At 38.4% G+C, this 17,914-nt stretch overlaps 1 long non-coding RNA gene across 2 annotated transcripts in view; it reads left to right on the forward strand.

Moving 5' to 3' along the window:
* LOC140669820 (uncharacterized) overlaps window positions 1–17,538 on the forward strand; it is a 78,054-nt gene extending 60,516 nt beyond the window's left edge. Inside the window, exons 1-3 of one of the 2 annotated variants that reach the window (XR_012047417.1) lie at window positions 5,158–5,644; window positions 15,535–16,584; window positions 17,058–17,538. This is a non-coding gene — a long non-coding RNA (uncharacterized lncRNA). Of the gene's footprint in view, window positions 1–5,157; window positions 5,645–15,534; window positions 16,585–17,057 lie in introns of those variants that run through there. The other variant, XR_012047418.1, reaches the window with a different exon arrangement.
* Window positions 17,539–17,914: the final 376 nt, after the last annotated feature.

Here is a 17,914-nt window from a genome sequence, read left to right on the forward strand (position 1 = left end):
GGTCATGCCTGGGCCCGAGTAGCCCAAGTAAGAGGGCCATCCAACCTGCTACGGACAGTGTGAGACCACGGAACGGAGTGGAAACGAAAACTTCGCGAAATCTGCCTCGGTTCCTTCCGACAAACATAAAATCTGAATATTTGCGTATCTTTTATTAAATTTTTTTTTTATTTTAGTCATTTGAAACCTTAAGGTCTCTTTAGATGATTTCTAATTGACGATAAAATTTTATTTATCATTTTATTTATATTTTTTATATACTTATACTGTGTGTATTCTGATTTCTCAAATTTTTTTATTATAGACAATTCTGCCACGAATCGTCTAAAGTGGATTTATCGAAATGTATAATTAAGAGAGAGATATAAATTTATTATTTATTTATAATTATTAATTATGTTAATAAATAACGAATGAAAGGGAATTAGCTGTTAAAAGCGCTTATTAATAATTCATTAAAATATGTCATTAATGAAGTATTTGCAGCCTCCTAGATATTTTAAATAACTAAAGGAAATTATTTTAAATAATCATTTTACATAAATAAAATTCAATGCTTGTGAACACGAGATGCGCCCTGCCCATCGTTCTTCCGCACAGCAGCAGTCTCCCCTTCCTCCGTGACGCGCGATGCGCAATGACCATTCGCATACATTATCGCTGTCCATCGAAATCCGGTTTTCGACAATACCCGGTGATACGCGCGAACCAGGGTTTCGTCGATGGGTCACCCTCCCTAAAGAGAAGGCAGAGGAGCCGCGGCACAACCTGCGACGAGGCTCGTGAGACCGCGATGCTAAAGGATACGTACAGACGTGGTGGGATATGTATGGGACAGTGACCACGGTCTCTGTCCGGCCATGATGACGACGACGGTACGCAGATTTCCTTTGGGGATGACCATCGATGACCGGGGGTTGCGCGCGAGCGACTTCTTTCTCGTTTCTTTTTTTTTCTTCTTTATTTTGTCCACTGCCGCCACCGGTCCGGTGGGAACGAAAACCTGATCGGGGGAGTCTTCGTCCACTCTCGGATCGTCCTGCACCACTTCGTCATCGCGAATGCAAAGGTGAAAAAGAGACGGCAAATGAGGGATGAACAGAGAGGACAGGCGTGAACCGTTTGAACTTACCAACCCCGTATAGACATATGCTACGCGCAATGAGAGACTTTTAGCGGCCCAGTAAGATCCGTTGCTTTCGTACGTTGTACGTCGAGGGTCATGGGAAAACCGGGTAAACCGGACATTGGTCACGAACGGAACTGAGCTTCCTTTGATAAAGGCTCCTCGCGACGCGTGGAGAACATTACGACGCTAAAGCTTCCTTGTGTGTGGAGCTATTCGTCTGCTTCTCCCCGAACCGATTCCGGCGAATTAACGTTCGTCGCGAGAAAGGGATGGAAAAGAAAAATTGCACGGCAGTTACATCCTAGACTTTGTTCGCGGGCCGTCTGTCCGATGACGGTTACCAATTTAGTTCTAACCGTTCTCTAACGTCTCGCGACCGAGATTTGTTGGGCTAACTTTCGTATTAACGGTTAGGGCTTTAACGAATATGCGGGATGACAGTTGATATGTAAAGGCCAACGAATTTTTTTTTTTTTTTTTTTTTTTTTTTTTTTAAGACTCCAACGTCGCTCGAAAACTTTCCTAGATACTAACGGTAGCTTACACCATTAGAAAATTTATCACTTATTTACAACGCCGCGGAATGACTCAGGAAATAATTGAGGAAATTAGAATCTGTTGAAAATACTGTTGCGGAATAATTGCAACATGCTGTTACATAAGTCCAATATGAAAAGGCATTCGCTTGCATTATCGATTTGTTGGAATATGTCAAACTGCCATTTTTTTTTGCATCGGAGTATAGAGTTGCGGAGATGTGAAGTGTATTAATGGACGAAGCGTGTAAGTGCAAAATACTTGGGGAATTGTTCGGGAGATTGATCTTTGAACGACTTGCATGGCAAAGAAATCGATCGAGGAAATTGACTTCTTTTTCTACGCTCCGATAGGTATCCGCAATAAACGCGCCGCCGCGATAGCCGTACGGAATTTAATGTATTGCATAAAAGCGATATTACTGTCTGTGTCGTTTTGCAAAAAGGAACAATTCACCCGCGAGATATATCGCGCAATAATATAAGCGTTAACTCGTAAGATAACGCACAAGCTTCCTGACGTCTACATTATCAATCATTAATAAATGTAACGTCCCATTTTCGACATGCCGCTATTATTCTAAATAGAATGAAACAATATAATCTTTGACAAAAAGAGCTTACTGTTTTATACGAGAACGATATATATATTTCGTTGAAATATTGACATAGGCCAAATGTTTCTCGGTAGAGTTATATCATAACGATCCTGGGGCTAAACGTGCTAATTAACTCGGGTGGAAAATTGAAAGCCAGTCAGCTCTAAAATCGTTCGCACTATTGACAAGCGTTGAGAACGTCGTAGAAAATTACACTCCGATGCGAATAACCGCAACAAATTTATTGTCAGGTGGTAAAACGCTCGCGTTCACGATTTCTTATGAGAGAATAACTCCTCGCGCTATTGACGCATGCGAGAATAAACCGCCGACGATTATTGTCAGACGGGGTCAAACAAAAAACTATTTTCCTTGAAATGTGCGAAATTGATGAAATTTGAAGATACTTTTGCTACGCGCATTTTATCGCTCGTGTAGATTATTAATTAGCGACTAGTTGTAAGGCAGAAGTTTAAATGTACAATATATATATATATATATATATATATATATATATATATGTATACGTATGATAAATCAGCGTTTTTCCTGCGGAGGTCACCGACCAACGAGACCATTGACCATTGACCGTCAGGCTTGCGAGGCATTAATGACCGCGTGTCCAGCCGTGATGCGAACGCTTAGAAGAAACATTATTCTATCGCGGGATATATGAGACTAGAACCGCTATTATGCACGTCATCGGGCGCTGCGCAAGAAATTCCCTGGGCGTCAATCGGCAATTATAAATTCCACGGAACTGTCGAACTATCGCGGCAGCTCCGATATACCGTAACGACGCGATTACCGGTCATTTATGCATTCGTAATCCTTTCTCCACGTCCGCGTTGCGCGCAATCGTCCTCGAGTATTAATCGACGCGCACACATTCACACGTATACCGTATAGTCGACCGTTTTTAACCGAACGTCGAGTCCGGTTTGCGCTGCTTTGTTCGCGTCGCTAATAAATGATCGTTCCCCTTAATACCTCAATTTACCGCCGATTTTCTGCCCTAACTGCCCGTACAGGCGCTTATCGTCGCTCTACGTATCATTGGCTACTAGCCCGTCTTTCAGCCGTGTTTCTTGATGGTCGATTAATAATAGGCAACACGTGGCATTCCAGTTTTGTGCCTGGTAGTCACGATAAAGTGTTCTCTTCCTCGTGTGTCGTTTTTCGTGCGCGCGCGATTCGCCTTAATTAGCGTATCTCGCGGAAATTATCGAAAAATCTCGGACGTCACGGATAACGCTCGCTACTATAATCTCGATTTATTTATCAACCTAATTGACCACGCCCAATCATCGCGATCGAAATAATCTGAATTATGTGAGAAAAAAAAGAAATGTATCTTTTGTACATTGGTTACGGATTTATTGTATGGTAATCGCTAATATCCTCTTATATGTATAGCCATTCTGCACATATTTCGAAGAAACTGAATTTGCTTAGTTGTTAATTATCATACGCCCAGTGTAATCTGTATAATCTGAATGTACGATAATCCGAATTTCCAGTAATTCGAAGTATTTCACAGATACATAATATTCGTATTTAACAAGTATATCAAGAATCTATCGCGCGTTCTATCGGAATTCACCGCGAAATTACATAAATCTACAGTTTTGTAGAACTAGCGTGTATAATTCTTTCAAACTGTGCGGTTGCACTCTTCTCCCGTTGGCTATACGATATGTACCAGATTAAAATCTTAGGGTTTCAATGCGTCGATTTGTCATTCAATGGCGGTACTAACCGAGGACTCTTCAATCATATCGTTCCGCCATACCCGAAGCGCCGCGATTACAGATAATGCTGGACCCGGTGCGCGGCATCTCGCTGCAAGCCGGACGCTACAGGAAGACGTCAGTAAATCGAAGCGAAGGCAACACTCCCGGATCGCTCGAGAGTCCCGTGCTCGCGTCACGTGCGTTTACGTCTCTCGCCGTGGGCTGTAAGCCGATTTTCTATCGTGGCCGCGTTTCGCGCGGCGCGCATCTCGCAAGAGGAGAGGGACCATTAGAGAGAAATCGCGCGCCTCCATTCATAATCCATTCATAAATTAGCTCAGTCGGGGGAGGATAATGGCGCGTAAGGATTCCCCCTTGACCTGCGGACCGGTCGATGGACGAGAGGATAGTCGCGAACGAGGAGAAAGGGCGTAGTAGAGGAGGGCGAGGAAAGGGAGGATATGGTATACTTGAAGATCGGTTACGATCCACCGCGATTCCGCTCTCGGGCGGATCGTCGTCGCGTAGCGATGGAATTTATGCGTTTAGGCGTCGCCTGAAAACGCTGATGTATACGGCCTCGTATAATGTTGCTATCCCGGCCGACGGGCATAATGGCTCTCGTCCCGCGAATGACGTCGTACGTTTGCGACGGCGCGGGCTATCGGTAATTATTTATCGCCCGATCCCCGAATGGCCGTAGCATGTAGGATCGTTTCGTGAATCTACCGTCCTATCTCGACGGTATATCCGACGTCATCTTCTCCCTTTTCTTCCCTCCCACTCCTCACGCGGTTCCACATCAATTCCTTCTTAATCCGCTTTGACGCCGCTGATGAGACGACCCTATATGGTGTTATCTGTCGCGCACGGCGTTTTACGATGTCATATACAGACATAATGCGTCGATGATGCGCGAATATATTTACGTGCGTTCCACGCAATGTTAATAACGCGCTTTATGCACAAAGATCCAAACTTTCAAGTTTCTTAATACAACGTGTAGATTTAGCCAGTTATTAAATATTTTCTTGTATATTTATAAATAATGTAATGATAACTAATGGCGTATAATGATAATTACTTCGAATAGATTATATCTTTGTACATACGCCGTCTAATTAGAATTTTATAGTGGATATTAAGTGTATAGATAATGAATACAAAGATACACACGTAGGAACGAAGTCACTTCGTCATTTTCTTCCAAGAAGATATCCAAGAAGACATTTTAAATTGATTACATCTTAAAAGCGTTAGAAATATACCACACATCTCGCTGCGTACAAGATACATTATCCAATATATTACGACTACGTGTAATTACGGATTGATAGCGCAATGCTATTGGTTAACAACGCCAATCTCAAGGACAAGATTATGAGTAATTAGTGAATTATCGGCCGATTCTAAATCATTGTCACTCACGACGTCGCGTCGACGAGGTTCGCGAGCTTATATCTCCCTTGTTTTTTTTAGCACGCCTCTTTAATCGCGCTGTAGCTTTATACGCAATCAGAATCATAGGATTTTATGGCTGCCCGCGTGCAAAGAGCAGTGCGTAAATATACACATCTGCGTGACATTAACGTCAGCGTTGCGACATGACGGAGAAGGAAACTCGTGTGGCATGTAGCGTAAATTACCGTAAGTAGATCCTTATACGATCTGTCAGTCATAAGATCAGTCTTGTCACCGATCGCCTTTACGATCCTCCGCGCGGCTTAGCTTCATTCATTTTTATCATCGGTATTTATCAAGTATCTTCCTCCACCCTTCCATATCGCGTTCGTGCTTTCGTCGGTATAATCGATGACGTCCGGTGATACTACGACTCACACTGTTGCGTGACTTAACGGTGATCCGCCCTCTGTAATTTTGTTTGATTCTATCGCAGAATTTATATGGTGGAAATATATCGGTAAAAACCGATAAAGAGAACGGTCGCGCGTAATGCAATCATGTTTCGAGCTTCTATGTTCGATGAGCCGTTAAATCGGCAAATGAAGAAACATGTGATGCTTTTCTTTATTTATTATATAAAAATAACTGTTATATTTTCCGTCACGCTTTCGAAAAATCTAGAACCGATAAACATTTTTAATTACAGACGTGATAGAGACTCACGTTTCAATGATTACATGATAAATAATTAATTTAATAAAATAGACGAACACACATATGTATAACCAGAGCTTGAATCCTCTAAAAATCACTTAATAATATGTTAAAAGTTTATAATCCTTCTAGAATCTTTTTTCTAAAATAAATTTCGATTGTATAACAGCACGCATGTGTTACTTACAATGTATTATTTATTTATATACTTTGTAACTTAACAAGTTTTAATCACACGCGAATGCACTTCTTAGTTCTTATATAGCTTATATCGAATGTGAGTCACGTAAGTGCGACCGAAAAAGAAGCGAGAAATTCATGATGATGCGTCGGTATTCGGCATATCAGAATGACGCAGCGCAGTCCCCGATATATCCTATCGATACTTCGGATTCTTGATCGTATACATAGATAGATAAATGCATACGTCCAAGAAAGACGTACAAAGAAATCGAACTATTTTGAAACACAATTTGTTGATCCAACGAAAAGATGTCAAATTCACGATTAATAATAAAATGCTACGAAAGAATATTATAAACTAAAATTACGAAATCACGAAATTTTAATGATCCCGACAGTTTATATTAATTATAAATTACAATTAATGAATTTAATTTATTTAATCTCATCTCTTTTTTTGAAGTTTTATGATATTTAATCTTATGACTAGTAATAAATTAATTTCTTTCCGCGAATATATGAAATTTAGTTTCTTTTTACATTTTACATATGCCAATGGACGAAAATTTCAAAGCTGTACATTGTCCGCTATCAATTGATACAGTAAGCTGATATTGCATTAACGGTACTAAAGAGTCGAGGCTGAGTAAATATTCTTGTAGCGATATTCACGACAAGGACAACCCACATCGCAACAGGAAGAAGCTGACTGTTCGGTTGATCATGAGAATTAATGAATATCAAAAAGATGAAGTTTGATAGAAAACTTTCGGTCAATTTTTTATATAAAATATTTCATTTTTTTGTTCAAAGATATATTTATCCGATAAACATAACGCATATATGTTATTAATAAGATAAAAATTATTATCTATTGGTTTCACGTTAAATAATTTTTTATATATATAACCAAATATATAAGTAAATATATCTTGAAAAAATTTTTTAATAAAAATATCGTCTGATACAAATAAAATTATAAATAAACTGTAAAATATTATTAAACATGACTAGAATAAAAAAGAAAGATAAACTAATAGCAGAGAGATTCACATTGCAAAAAATGACGAAACATGTTTGCCAATCTTTTTGTATGACGGAATCGATAAGGATTATAGTGGTAAGTTTATATATCGAGTGATAACGCGGTTCTGCATCTTGATATATCATTACATCGTATCATTAATGCAGTTTCTCTGCTCTTGTCGGATATAAATTCGAGAAAGTTTGTTGTAGATAGGTTGACTGAGTAAGATAAACATATAAAAGATTTACTGTATGTAATTCAAAGTGATTTTGTAATGTAATTAATTTTTAATCAAATTAGCACATACGTACGTATATATATATACAACAGTTCTCTTCAGATTATAAGTAAACTAACCTTAATATATGTAACGTATTGAAAGAAAGTATGGACGTTAATGTTTCCCGCAAGGTGCAGACATTGAAATCACGCGTTGAGAAGAAAACATAAAAAAATAAAGTTTCGAAATAAAATTAAATATACATAATAAAATTATATTTGTCAGTATTTGAGTAAATTACAGTTTTTAAATTATAATTACTTGTTCTTACTAAAATCTCTTTTCAATTATTTTTTTCAAATAATTTTTCTAAAAGAAAAGAATTAAAAAAAATATCAGCAGCTAACACAATGTTTACATCTTTCGGAATGAATGCAAAAAAAGGAGGAAAAAAAGAATTACGGCAGCGTTCAGTCGAATATATCGAGACGCCGAGAACACTAAGTGCATTTAATCCCAACCGCAGAGAGCGGCAAAAAAGGGCAAAAATCGGCTCATTGGCCGAACCGGCGGCGCACGCATCGCGGAATCTTGAAACACGAAGGGAGCAAGCGGCAACCGCAGGAGAAGACGAGGAAGATGAAAAGAAGAAGAAGAAGAAAAAGAAGAAGAAGGGAAGAAATGAGAAAAAAAAGAAGAAAGGAGAAAAGATGAAGGAGAGAGCTCTGGTCCCCTTCGTGGCAACGTGGGTGCTGATTACGGTCGGCGAGTTTGAATCGCGACGCGATGCGACGCGACGCGACTTTATGCGCCTTGATAGCTAGCTTGCACCGAGAGGCGGCACCGCTATACACAACGATGAACGTCTACCTACCTACCTACCGGACGAGAAGTCGTGGACCCATTGGCCACCGCAATGACCAATCATCATTTGACATTCTTTCACCTTGCTTCGTACGTGATGTGCGCGCGCGCGTGTCGCAAACACACTCTCGGCTGGGGAACCACGTGTGTACGTACGCACGTGTCGCACGCGACACATCGAGAGAACGGCACGTTACCACTACCATTATCCATCGGCTCTCTCACCGACTGCACACACTACCGACGGACGCGACGGTCGAGGCATCTCGATCCGGAGCATCTGACACTCGGCAATGCCGCGCGGGACACATGCAGCTTGCATCGTGCTTAGCGTGCGTCGCGCGCGGTAGCCCCAGCGTGAGTACAGGTTTATTAGGAAAAATCGCGGAGTCACTTCGAATTTCAAGTCACGTCTGATATATAGCGCGTACCTCCCGTGTACGTCGATGTACTCGGCTGATTTTAACGCCGAGTCGCATCGAATGACGCTATTTATGGGACTGATTTGCAACGTAGATACATGAAAGATCGCGGTCTTAAAAATGGTGTATACCTACCGGTAGCACGATGCTTTTCAGCGGGTGATATGTGTTCGGCGCTAGTGCTTGGCAACTATCAAATTAATCACCCGAGAGTACGAAGTTAGATTAATAATCTTAACGTACTGCGCACGGTAGAGAGTATAGGCGTTGATGTCTCTTACAAGACATAGAATCATGCGTTAAGATCATCAATGTTGAGTTTGCTGAAAAAAAATTTCGAAATAAAATTAAATATACACGATACAATTTTAGTATTTGATTAAATTATAATATATATTCTTAAATTATAATTAACTTTTTTATTGAAATATTCAGAAATTATTCATCGGAATATTTAGCATAAAAAGTTGAACAGTTATAATAAGCGCTTTTGCTTTGATCTATAAAGGACGTTATGTGTGTGAGTAAAAAATTTATAAATTATACACTACGAGAGATAATCATAAAAGAAATAAAACGCTCCTTAAATTCTAAAACGTTAGTAAACAATTGGCGATAAGAACATTAGGAACACAAAAATATAAATCACGGATTGTACAGAGATTTAATAATTACATTGTGTGAAATTAATATTGAATGTCAAATCAAATTATTACATGGAAATAAACTTAAATTAAAATGATATTAGTCAAAATGATTTAACTTTTTGAGTGCGCATACGTTTCGATGCCCGTTGAGATTCTCTTCAGTGCGAAAATTAATTTTGATATTAAATAATAATTTGACATTTCATATTAATTTCACACAATGTAATTATTAAATTTGTACAATCCGTGATTTATATTTTTGTGTTCCTAATGTTCTTGCTACCAATTGTTTACTAACGTTACAAAGGTAATATCGATAAATTGGCTAAGTGATGCTTATGTAGTCATAAACTAGGCATCTGTTCTTAATGAATGATTTTCCTCGCTGATTTTCTATGTAAACAGATTTCTCGTAGCTAAGATGTGCTAAGATGGGTGTGCTTTTTTCCATTTCGTGAGAGCGCCTTTCGCCGATGCGTTGCATACAAGTATAGGAATGTCGAGCCGATCTCCTTGCCAATTTGTGATACTTGATCTTGACTGCGGAATTTCATTGACTACTGTTGGTTAAGAATCGCCTCGGCCTCCAGACCGGATAAATTTCGTGTCCACTTGGAAAATACTTGACCGGTTTATTGAAAACGACTTGAGTCATTCAGGACCATTATTCGTCCGATTTATATGCTGGTGAAATGGGATATATGTACCAGTCATCGAATAAATATGAAATGCGAAGTATTCGCTAAGAGAACGATAAAACATAGAAATTATTTATACATATAATCTCTCTCTCTCTCTCTCTCTTTCGCTCAACGTCCATTGCAATAAAATTTCCAATACTTGTTATATTCTTCTAAAATTATTATTTCTTTTTATCTACGTTTCACATTATAAAAAAATTGAGTGACGCTTTTAAAGTATTTACAATTTAAAAAGTTGAATAAACGATTGAGACTTAAGGACGATTCAGGATCAATTAAAGAAAGAGTTGGCATTCGACACGCGAATACAGGCGCAGCTTGTTTACTTCCTCAAGCCATTCCAGCAGTCAAGATAATATTTGTGGTCACGAAGTCTCGTGTGCACCGCGAGGTATATATACATCAACGCGCGAGCCTCGACAATTTGCCATGCCAGAATTGAAATCAAGATCGTTACCAAGGTCTCCTGCAAATACTTAAAAGCAGGATGTTCGTCAAATATCGTTTGCTTCATGAGATTATACTATACGCGGATGCGAAATGATATCTTATCGGACTTTGAATAATATCGAGTCTACCTTCATTAGAGAAGTTTCATTAATTAACAAATATATTCACATATACGATCATTAGTTACGGTACTATCACGTTGCTCTTTGTTCATCCAGTGGCTTCGTGATATATACGTATATGTGCGTGTCACTCATGCACGCGTCTTGTCACCGAAGACTTAGAGCATCAGGGACACGGGCCGAGGGTTGTTGACTCGACAACACTCGGTGAGAAATGGAAAAACGCTGACTCTTGGGCATTCGCGGCGGATCAGCTATACATCCAATTCCGCGGTAACACACGCCAGACCAGTTCAGCGAATTGAGCAGCTCCACTTGCCATATCCTGCCACATCCTGCAGACATTTCCCTGCCTATTACGGACCGCGACGGATCGCAGCCTCGGGCAAAGAACTGTTCAATGAAATTCTTCGCCGCGAAAACTCGCCTCTCGATCTCGCCCGTTCCGGGAAATAGACCGCGGAATTCGATTCAGTCGCCATTGCACAGCAGGAGAATCGCGAGAATCGCTACCTTTTATTAATCAACAGTAGCCGATGAGAGAAATTTCCTATAACTATGATGCGTTAAGTTTCAGATTTTTAGACTAAAGTGTTAGAAAAAGATCGCATAAAATTTACACTTTGCAAATTTGAAAAAAATAATATTTCTATAATATGTATAATAAACAATGTCATTTTTTAAATTACAGTTACACATTTTTTAAATTAATAATTTAATATATATATATATATCTATTAAGCATACGTAAAATATAATAATTTAAACATAATTTAAAAATAACTTTTTAAATTAAAGTAGAGAAATGTTAATATTTATTACAAATGTACATGGAGTCCGTTTAAAAGATAATATTACGTGCAGTATAACTGGTATTCAAACGTAGTCAAATATAAATTAAGTTTTCTCATGTTTATCTGATATAAATTTGTTAAGCGATTTACAGGGCGTGGTAAAAGGAATTTTGACACACACTAGCAGGACACATTGACTAGTTAGACGCATGATAAAAACGATAAGCTTACATACATAGACGGTCGACATACGACCTCGATAAATACTAATTATAAGAAAAGTGAAATATATCTGTGTATCAGAATGTATATAGAATGTATATCAGAATGGAACTATAAACGCGTCGTAATACGCATGATACTTGTTAGACGTAGTTAACTAGGCGTCACGGTTCACCGCAGAAACAACAATTACGTGAAAAATTATTATCGCGCGGCGTGAAGGTCGTTGCAACGAGGATCGCTATCCGAGCGATCGTATGCCGTCGAGAGATATTTACCTGGCCTATCTCACTGAATTCTAATATTTTATAGCTTATGGAAGTTAATATACCGATTAAATGCAAATTCGCTGCCGGCAATTACGCGCAAATACCGCAGATGCAGCGTCGCGCAGAAAGATCGTATAAACGCTCCGATATCGAATACCGAATTGTTGTACTACGCATGTCGTTATAAAAAAAAAAAGAATCGATCATCTTATTGATTTATTGTTCCTTGAGCGAAATGGAGATTAATGTAAAGCGACGATGTTTACTTATGATATATAATCCGTTGTAGAGAGTGACAAACAGTAGCACATGCGTGAAGAATAATAATTCTCATTGCGTATAGAATGATAAGGTATTAGATGACATAGTGATTTATTAACAAGTAGTTGTCATACAAAACAAGCGTGACATAATTCTAACGAGTTAAAACTCGTTATTCTTCTTGTAAAAAATTCGTACTTACATCATAGTTTCCTCCCCTCTCTGTATGATTAATGACGATATAGCGTGCGCGAAATTTTTTAGCTCAAATATAAATAAATAATTCTTAGGCTATGAAAGAGACAGACGAAGAGGAAAAGAGAGTTACTTCGCTATACATTCTGATTTCCTAAGGAAATACTAATTTCTCGTATTCATCGTATTCTATATTCATCTTAGGTTCAAAATCATGGACGCATATCTATCGTGCAGCACCAACCAAATCGTGAAGAGGCGCCGCATTGGCGTGGATTATCTTGATTTTCTTCATTGGTACGTCCTAATGATAGTTCGTCGAGTCCCCTCTCTTCGTCTCGGGACCTGTTGTGGTCCACTGGCCAACATGACCGTCGCTAAGTGGCTACGCATTAGTTATGGCCGGGTCAGTAATGACGTTTTCATTCTAATAAATGGTGCGTGTGTGGAGATGCGGGAGCGAGAGGTCGATGAAGGAAGAGAGAAGGATAGCTGTCGAGGAAGATAAAAACGGAGAGAGATAGAGCGAGAAGAGTGAGTGGGTCGTTGTCCAGAGACGACGATGCACCCTCGCCCTTCCTTTCCAATTCTCTACCCGATGAGTTCCCCCTCTCACCTTTTTCTCTCTCTCTCTCTCTCTCTCTCTCTCACATGCACTTTGATGACGTCTCGATGGTTCTTTTACGCTAAACCGTCTCCTCCTTCTCTTCATCTCAGGTGGAGGATTTTCTCACCGTATGGAGGACGCGTTAGCTTCTTCGAGAGAGGCGCCCTTGGCCCTCTCCGGACCTCGTGGCCCTCATATGTGTACGCGTGCGTGTGTGCGTACACGAGCAGGCACACGCGTTCTCCACTTCCTTTCGCCGCGTCTCTCGTTCGTTCGTTCGTACGTACGTACGTTCGGTCCTGAAGAGTCGATGGAAGGCCAACAGCGGCAAGGGAAGAAGACAGGGCGTGGTCGCGATCTCCCGCACTGCGAAGCGCATTTATTTGATCGAGAAATTTCTCCCGCGTTCCCTCTGCTGTCACTGTCACTGACATTGCCTTCCTCTCTCAGCAGATTAAAAAATACTTAAAAGCAGCAATTAAACTGTTTCCTCTGCTCTAAGAGATATCTTGACATATATTTGTAATAAATTTTTCATGTTATCTCTTTCGATAATATTTTAAAGATATATGTTAATATAAATATTGTTATATATTACTAATTTACAAAATTTGTTTAATTATATCATTTTTTTAAAAATATAATTAAGTTTTTTTGTAACCTTAAAGGTATGATTTACATGGTTAGGTTAGATGTACTTCTTCCAATTCTTCGCTACTCCTCCTTCATTTCCCTTTCCTTTGCCCAGTTTCCGATAGATCTCTTCTACGCTCTCTAGTCGCTTTCTTTCCACGCAGCAGCTAGAACACGCAACGCACACGCATGCGTGTATCGAATTGGAAGACGCGTTACGCGTAGTCACGCGTTTCGAGCCTCGATCGCTTCGTCCCGTGGAAGAGAGACAGAGAACATGAAGACGATGGCTCGCAACGAAGGAACGAAAATAGCGAGAGAGATAAAGAAAATGAAAGAGAGAAGAGGAAGAGCAAAATATCAGCGCGAAGAGAAATAAAACAGCCCTCTTCTGCCCCTTATCTTATACTCTCTCTTTTTTTCTTCGTTCCTTCCTTTCCATCTTGACAGAGTCACGTCCACTTTATGTCGAAAAAGAAGACACAAGATAGAGTGAGGACGAGATTCAGGAAATTTACGCCTGGATGATTATCGTTCGATCGAGGATCGATAGGCATCCGCTCGGCTAGATAACTCTGTAGCGGATGGATTTAATTACCAACGGAATATTTAATCGTCTTATCTCAGCTTTCAGCCGTGAATGTTTTTTAAGTTGAGACAGAAATACTATGTTGTTACTTGTGGAAGATACTTTTAGAACTAATTTAGATAAATTTATGGTGATTCAAATATGATCTTTTCTCGTCTCTTTCAAGAATTTATCATTTTGATGTTATAAATCCATCTATTTCGTAAAATAAATAAATTATGCATAAATGTCTTGAATTTTTAGCCGCCACACGAGGTGAAATAACGTTATTGCAACAAGACTAATAAAAACATATGAGCTATTACTTAATGTATTTAAAAATAATAAATTTATATTTTTTTATGAAATTTTTATACTTGTCTAAATTTTTTGAATTTGGTGTCAAAATATTATGTCGTCATATTTATAATTTTTCTACAACTTGTATTATTTAGTACACGTTTGTACGTTTAAAAGAAAGACATGGTAAAATAAATGATGATTATTCCCAGCATGTACATAAAATGCACATTAATTTTTATTATCGAAAAAATTACCACGGCATATTGCATATATTAATCGATTTGCACAACCAATTCCAAAAATGACCTCGATTCGAACAGTATCGCGTATGGAATCTTTTCAAGGCCTCACCAAATGAGACCCGGAATCGAACATCACATATATTTTACGAAACTCAAACGAGATTCTCGATCGTACGAGAGATCTCATCTGATCTCCATTTTTTTTTCTCTCACTATTTCTATCATTAAACTTCATAGTTGAAAAGATTCAGTTCTTCAGTCTTTACATTTCGAGATATTTCCGCTTTCTTCATTAATAATGATCATTTATAAACAGATTCCGTTAATTAAAAACAGTTTGCGCTTGTCTCGAATAACATAAAATCGCATATAGTCCATTAAGATTTCCGTCGAATTCAACAGGAAACTTCTCCGTTATATCTGTGTTAAAAAATTTATAGCTTTATTCTTCAAGAATTTCTCTTTTTGATGCTGCGTAAGAGTACGATACATTTCATTATATTTCATAAATATGAAAGTAACTTTTTGTAAAAATAGTCGAGTTAATAATATAATGATCACGACAAAGGGTCTTTATAATTGTATATAATTGTATATAATTCGAGCAGAGAGAAAATTCCGCAGCGTCCATCTAATATCAATATATTGTACCGCTAATTACTGGAAATCTTTTATTTTGTATCACCCAGGATAAGCTGAAAGAGAAGAGGAAGAAAAAATCAAGGACCGCTGGTGTTCGTGTACGGACAAACTAAGGATCTCTCATTACAAATCCTACGCGGAATATTTGATTACCAACGACGATAACAAATTTCAGTAATGCGCACTGAAAACGAGGAGATAATTAATATCATCGAACGTGTCTCGCGTATGAAATACACTTCGCTAAGGAGGTGGACGTTTAAGTAAAGTTGAGAAGGAGAGAAAGAGGAAATCGTGCTCGACGTACGCGACGTACGGAAGATGTAATCCAATGTGACACTGAAGCGGAAAGTAACGTCCTGAGGCAATGTAACGTCGACAGTGTACGACGTGATGAACGAGCGTTCGCCGTGAATCATTTTATGAGTTTTATAATATTGGCCAAGTTTATATAGTCGGTTTCAAAAGTTGCACCACTTTCACCGTGCCAGTATAAAAAGATTGATGGCTGTTTCAATATCATAGAGCCGATCATAGATTCAAAATTAAATAATAATGTTTAATGCGAAATAATACACATATATAATTAAAAAATTTTACTCTTAAAATAAATTGAACTAAATTTAGTTTTAGATGTCCATAAAATGTAAAGAGAGATATAAAATGCGTACCTTTTAATGCCATCATTAGATTCGCGGACACACGCTTCTGTAGCAATTCGTGATTTTATGACGCATTTAAATGGCTAAAAATTCCAGATACATGGCTTCACTGATGTAAGGAGCGGCCACGCTGAAAAGGGTTAAAGCGGGGAGGAAGGCGGAGAGGAGCCAGGTGTAGAAGGTCGTGAAAACGATGTCAGCACGAAGAAACGCAATGCAAGACAAACGGGACGGGCGGGAGCCGAAAAAGAGTGTAAGCTGGTTCGCGCGCTCCTCACGGTTTTCTCCTTGGCCTCTGGATCGTGATCGTTTCCATCGGAGCAAGTCCAGCCGACCAAGCAACCGCATCGCGCCGGTAGCCTCAAGGGGCAGAAAAACGAAAAAAAGACACGCACAAAGCCGACGCCACTCATGGCGAACGGATTTTTATATCGAGTATGTATGGAGCTGCGTGCGTAATGCGTGTGCACCGTGACTCGCGTGATGCCATTGCAACATAAAACAGATTATATGTATTTAGCCCTGCACACACACACACACACACACACACACACACATATATATATATATATAGATTAATACGTAAAAATTAGAATATATAAAGATTCTTTGATACAGATTTTTTAAATATTATTTGGAGGAAATGGTACGAAAAATTAATGATATATTAAAATTAAAACTGTCTAAAAACACAATGAGTTTTCCTTCTGTAGGTTTGTTTTTTTTATACTAAATAATGTTAAATTCAATAATGTTCTTTTGGATTAATATTTCTTTCGATTAAATTTAATTGCACGAAATGTAGATTCTGATACACGATAATTATACGATATAACTTTCGCAATTATACTGATTCATCTGTGAATTAATACAAAAAGGAAGAAAATCTAAATTTTTATGTATTCCAGCTGGATGCACGTTCGAAATCGTCTGCGGGATGATCTTGAATGATCGACACGTACTGGATTGCACGCTTGTAAGGTGAAGAAAGCGGGTGCGCGTTTCAGTGATGAACTCCTTCTTCGAAGAGAGGGAACGCAAAGGTATACTTTGTCCAGTGTTGCACGTATCGCATCGGATTTCACGTGAGGCCTGTGGTTCCTTGGGAATGGATACTCGGTTATGGGTTACGATCGCGGCAGTTTGCACATATATTCAGTCATGGCTGGGATACTGTACGGATATACATAAGACAAATATATACATAATACACGTGAAAACCTTTCTCTCTCAATCCACTGATTAATTCTTAAAAACATATCAAGATAAAACAAACCATAAAAAGCTTACGAAAAATTAATGATTAAAAAAAAAGAACAAATATACAAGATAAAAATAAAACATGTACAAGAGTTTAAAATTGTAAACAATAACAAGTTGTATCATAAAAGAGCATTCATTGAAAAAATTTGTATTTAAATTCTATCAAAATATATTTAATCACATAAATATTATTCTAAGTCAATAGATGTTGCATATCAGTAGATGTAGATGTTAGTCATCAATATTTATGTCAGAGATAAAGTCAATATCTCTGAATCTCAATTACGGATTGTTTCTACATGTTTTTGTACACTATTTACGCCTACGATTAAGTGGTGCATTAAGGAAAGCAGAATCTATTCTGAGCAAAATGTAGCTACAGCCGATCACGTAGGATTGTTAATAGGCATTATTCGTAAATAAATGATTTATTCAGTCACGAGAAATCTGCGCTTATTAATGTTAGCAATAATGATTTTTATCGTACTTACAATTAGAGTTT

The sequence above is a fragment of the Anoplolepis gracilipes genome, chromosome 9 (assembly GCF_047496725.1).
Source record: "Anoplolepis gracilipes chromosome 9, ASM4749672v1, whole genome shotgun sequence".
NCBI classification, from domain to species: Eukaryota; Metazoa; Arthropoda; class Insecta; order Hymenoptera; family Formicidae; genus Anoplolepis; species Anoplolepis gracilipes.